Here is a 6,105-nt window from a genome sequence, read left to right on the forward strand (position 1 = left end):
GCAGACTCGTTGGATCAGAAGGTTAAGAAAGGTTAATGTCAGCTTGCACAAGAACATGAACTGAGTCACAATTAACTTCATTCAACTCATATACTAACTCTAACCGGCCAATATGGTTCACCAGCTGCTAAATTTAGCACATGCTTGGAATGACCAGGGCATGGATTAGATTTTAGAAAATAGTTGCTAAACTGGTTGTTTAGTCCCAGTAGAGTTATGTGCACTCAATATCAGGTTACTGTGAGAGAGAGGATTGTGTGTTTAGACAGTAATTGAGCATGCTATATTTTGCTTGAAAGGGATCGTCTGAGTTTTCTTTTCAATGAAATGACGTGTAAGAGCAATTGGTATGTCACTCCATTGTTACAGAAGAGCCACAGTGCTTTCAGAGTGGTATTTAAACAGCTGATGTATGCTGACTGGACTAAGTTGAAAAGTGATGTGAGCTCAGGAATTCTTCTGAATTCTTCTGAATTGAATTTCAAATGTCATGTTGCAACATATTTGGTGTTGCAAAGCAAACATAGCACTCCCTAGTCAAAGACACTTAAACAAAGAGGAATAACACTTTTACGTCACTAATTTATCTCAGGAACAATGCATAATGTACAATGGCTGGTTTCCAGGACTGCAGATATGGCAAGACCTGTCACTCACAGTCAGATCAGCTGTTCACAGCAGAGAGTGTGCTGAGAGAAAAGCTATCCGATATTAGTGGCATTCCCAGCTCACTGAGGCCCTAGTAAAATTAAACATTTGCAGCACAGGTAAAAATCTCAGAGCTCCTGATATCTGCCACAGGAATTCCTGACTATTATTATTTGCTAATAATTTTATGTTGATGCTCTTAATTTACTCTAGATGTAGATCTAGATGTTTCACTGCAGTCCCGTTTGCCTGTTCTGATGGACATTAGAGATTCCATGGCATAATGTGAAAAGGGCAGGGATTTTTCCCATTGTCCTGGCCAACAATCCTCCAGATAAAATTAATTGCTAGAGCTTCACAAGCGAGACACCTGGGTTTGATTCCTGGGCAGGGGGGAATGTTGGGCAAGTTTCCTTACTCCACATGCCTCTGGTTACGTAGCAGTAAGTAGCCTGATGATTAGTTGGATTGACGGATCGCTTTTCCGGGGGTAATAATCTCTTTAAAAAATTGGTCACTTCAATCCACAACTATTTGTGGGACGCTGCTGTGTGCAATTGGCTGTCACATTTCGCCCACAAAATATACAGTCAATTCACTTTACAGTGTGTTCTGTGAAGCGCTTTGGGATGTCCTCCTGACATGAAAAGCGCTATAACAAATGCAAGGATTATTATTATTATTCTGTGAAGCGCTTTGAGACGTCTAGAAGACATGATAAGGTGCGATATCAAATGCATAGATTATTATTATTATTACTATTATCACTTCCTGGTTGTCTTTGGGACACTACTGTGGGCAAACTGGCTCCTGCATTCCTCCACATAATATGCAGTCGCTGCACCTTACAGAAATGTTGTGAACATCTTTGATGTTATAGGTGAAATATCAAATGTGTGGATTATTATTATTAATACTCCACTCCGCATCTCAAAAAGTTGAGGTGTATGAATATTAATGCATAAAGTATAAACCAACCTTTGCCAAAGGGCACTCTGATTGTCCTTATATTTGTTTGACAGCAAGGTTCCAGTGCACGTCAAGCTTGCGGGAAGTAAGACCAGTGTGCAAACAGTTCTCATTTATCGATTGGAGCTCCTGGGGATGCAGTGGAGAGGCTTCCTTCAACCCATTTGCGAGGTCAAGGATCGAGCAGTGAGGTGGTTTGTGGCAAACATGGGAAGCGGCTACAGGGAAGGAGGGCTCCTGCCAACACTGACCTGTCACTAAGCACGCTAGAGGCAGAATCAGCTTCACAGCAGGCATGTTTATTTGCCAAAGGCCTCTCACATGAGGACCTGGGTTGAGCAGCTTGATACCGTGGCATTGGACTTGAATCCCAAGAACATGACTGGCATGTCACAAGCTGTCCTATAAAGATCCTCCCATTACTTTGAAGGCAGATGTCTGCCAGATAGCTGATGAGAAAAATCTGAGGTTTGGGGCGACAGCTGGTGGAAGGCTTTATCTGGAGTCCGAGTTTATGAACACACATTTATACATCCTGAGCCTGGAATCCACCTTGATTGGCCAGCAGAGAGGAAAGCAGATGCTGCTTAAGCTCTGCACTGCTAACTGGTGGAACCATCTCTCAATGGGAAGGGATACATGTTCGAGTTGTGGGCAAGAAGATGGTGGCAATGATCTCACGCATTTCATGCTGAGCTGTGTTGCCCACCAGGAAGCTCACAAGGAGTTCCTGGTTTCTACCATCCGCCTAGTGGTGGCTCAAACCCATGTTTATCAGAAGTCAGATGACCTGACTAGTGACTATCCTCCTTGGGAGGGAGGCAAGTGGTAAGGATTATTCTTACGATTATTATAAAGTAGATTTGGACAAAGATAATATGAGTTGCCAAACACGGAAGCTTTCTATCATGTTTCCAGTCCAACTAGGAACGAGCAATTGTTGATTTTGTTATATATATAATAATTAATGCCTTTGATAGCATCCCACAAACAGGTATGAATGGTTTTTTTCCCCTGGGGATTGTTAGGACACTATGGGATCTTAACATCCACCTGAACAGGCAGACAATTTCTCATCTCATCTCATCGAAACTACGGCACCTCCAACAATGCAGCATACCATTCTATGTTTGACCGTCAGCCTAGACTATGTGAGTTCCAATCCCTGACATGGGAATAGAAGCTTTCAAGAGGGAACTGAATAGATATATGAAAAGGGAGTGATTTGGAACAAGGGAAATGCAGGTAAATGGGGTTGAATGGATTTCTTCTTGTTGGTTCTTCTTTCAAAAAGCAAACACACACACAATAAGCTGAATGAATTGTTTCCGTACAAAGTTTTGTGGTTCCAAAATCTTGACAGCCATCCTGGTAGCTCCTATGGGCACTTTGTCAAAATAATTTTTCAATGAAAGATCCAATGAAATACAGGAATCTTCCAACAGACAGGCACTGTGATTCCTAGCATCCCACAAAATGCAGCTATCCCAACATGTCATGTGCATGGCTAGGTGATCATGGACATTCTGTGTAGGAATATCACAAGTGACTGAGGACAATATTTGCTACTCAAATTGAAGGCCTCGGGCATTTCATGTATGTCAGTGAAACAAAACATATTTTTTTAAACTGTTAGACGTGAATCCAGGCATGTTTGCATTACAAACATAGTTTTCCTTGCATTGCAAATCCACCAAGCACAAAGGTTGATGTTTTGTCTGCAGTAGTTATATATTTGAGGCGTTTACTGGGTGAATGCACTACTGGTGCTGTTGCACTGAAAGATGTTACATCTGTTATTCTCTGTGTTCTAAAACACTACATAGCATATATCCCTCTATCCCGTTAAAGGAAAATGCCATGTAGATCAGAAGACTTGATGAGCATTGGCCAATGCCTTGTCGACACCCACTCTTTTTACATAGGAGAGGTAAGCAACCTGGAAACTATCGCAAGGTGATGCCGGGAAGACCACAAGCATTGCTATGCTTAGATAAAACCTTCACGAGTTGTGCCAGAAACACAAGAGCTGCTGCACATTTACCTCAACCTCTGTATTAATCCAGAGAGAGAGTGCAGACTCCCAGAGGTGAAGCTTTGTGCAGTGCATGAGAACTCTTTTATTTCGATATGCAACTACAGATTGGGGTTGAAAAAGCATTCAAATGGCAAAACCAGAGGAAATGGTGCCTTGCCTCAAAAACAGGGCACACAATATAAAGTGCATTACTTTCAGAGAAACCCATGCAAGTTCACCTGCCTTTGGTCTGAGAATAATTCAGTTCAGAGCCGAAGTTTTGCAAGACAGAAAACACAGTTTTATATTGCTGGTATTTGTTATTATAATAATAATAATAATCCTTGCATTTGATATAGCGTTATATCAGATGTCTCAACATCTTAAAGCACTTAACAAGATTTCTCAGTGCTTCATGAAGCTATTGAGTGAAGAGCACTATATATATATATTCAAGTTGTTTTTGTTGATTTTACTGTGAAGTGAAGTGACCATGTATTTTGTTGGTGAACCCAGCAGCCAATTTGTGGACCGCAATCTTCCACAAAAATAGAGCGAATGACCAATTTTATTGTGGAATTGTTGGCCAGGACACCAGAAATCTCCCTTTTCTTTTCAAATAGTGCCATGGGATATTTGACATGCAACTGAACAGGCAAATGAGATCTTGATTTAATGTCTTATCCAAAGGACAGTCCCTCCAACAATGAGATCAGCATTGCATAGGGATGTCAGCTAAGACTGTTGAGTTTAAAATCCCGATAAGGGCTTCAACCGACAACCTCTGACCCAGAGTCAAGAGTGCTACCAGCAGGCTGATGGCCTTTTTTCAAAGTTTCTGTCATTAAAGGGTATTCAACCCCAATACGTCTGAACAGAACATCACTGGCAGTCTAGAGTTCCTGACTTCCCTGGCTGAAATAACATGGATTGGGAGGGAATAGATTCTGTGAGGGAAGAACAAAATTAAAATGTCCAAATTAGGGTCCAGTCCACTGTGATGTTCATGCCAAATACTTCAAAATATTAAAGTCCTTGGCTGTATAGTTACAATTTCAAATTAATTTGTTCTTTGCAGAATTCAGTGTTTATTTTTGACAACTTTCTCCTTTCTTGAAGGCCACAATTCTTGCTGGGATATGATTATAAGTCCGGCTGATTTCCTGTTTCTTGTCCAAATTACCATTCTTCACGCGTGGGCCTAGATATTGTGTGTTGATAAGATGAGTGCCTCACAGTGAAATCCCACAATGACACACGCACACTTTCCATGGAGGGAGAGGGGTTTCATCTCTGATGATTTGACCCTTTTCTAACCCAGGGTATTAGAGAAGGGGAAATATGGTGTGTTCTAGGTAAGATCAGCCAATTCAGTACGCATCTTCAGGTAATATCGGTTAAGGCGTGATTCATTTTACTTCATCAATGGAACTGGAATTTGGTGGTTTCAACAAGAACTAACACCAACAGGGTACAGCTAAATTTAGCTCTTGTTCGAGTACATTCGGTAACAAAGAGAAGCAGGACATTTTCCTACCTTTTTTCCTTTATTAATTACCAGCATAATTTAATTCTACACTGCATAACCAAGCTTTGGTTAGTATGAACTTCCTTACATAACACAAACTGACACAGTAAAAATAGCACAGTGTAATGAATAGGAAGTTTATTGTGCTCCATGAATTCTGGAGCTAGTTCCACGTTAACCATTGCAACCAAAACAGGGCATGATTTATTGTCTTCGTTTCATGCTTCTATTGATAGGTAATGTGATTTTTCACAAATAATAGAACAAGATACAATATATTCAAACAGGATCTATGTATTCAGCATAACACCACCATGTTCCCTTGTACAGACACAAGTATACTATCTAAAATCTGGGAGAAAGCACTATCACCAAAACAAAAAATCAGGCTTCAAAGCCTATACGTGGTGCAAATAAGTTGGCGTTCAAATTGATTTGCATCAATAATTGGCTAGCATGGCTTAAACATTAAATAAAGCATCAAACATCACAACATTCCAACAGAATGATAAATATGTGCTGACAGTAGGAATGTTGCTGACGTTTTACTGACTAAACTCCGTCAATAACAGCAAAAAAATTCTGTGAGTAGATGATTCGCCATGTCCCCAAAATGATGTAAGACTAAGCATTGTAAAAACGCTGAGTGAATACAGAACAAACTTTCAATTCTCAATTATACATACACATAGGCAACCCTAAAGAAGTAAAGTTACTAATTTAAAGTCACGCTGGTCAACCAGGATAAAGAGACAAACAATCGATCCCAGGCATGTATAAAATCTTACAAGCGTGCAATATTTGTATGATTTAGAAAGCTATTCCTTGCATTTGTTTTAATGCATGTGTATATAGGTGGGAAAATATTGTATGTAACCTTCATCAAGCAGCACTATTTAAATAGAGGAAAAAAGTTACACTGAAACTTAAAACACTGTCGTGT

This window comes from Callorhinchus milii, unplaced genomic scaffold (genome assembly GCF_018977255.1).
Source record: "Callorhinchus milii isolate IMCB2004 unplaced genomic scaffold, IMCB_Cmil_1.0 Scaffold1, whole genome shotgun sequence".
Lineage (NCBI taxonomy): Eukaryota > Metazoa > Chordata > Chondrichthyes > Chimaeriformes > Callorhinchidae > Callorhinchus > Callorhinchus milii.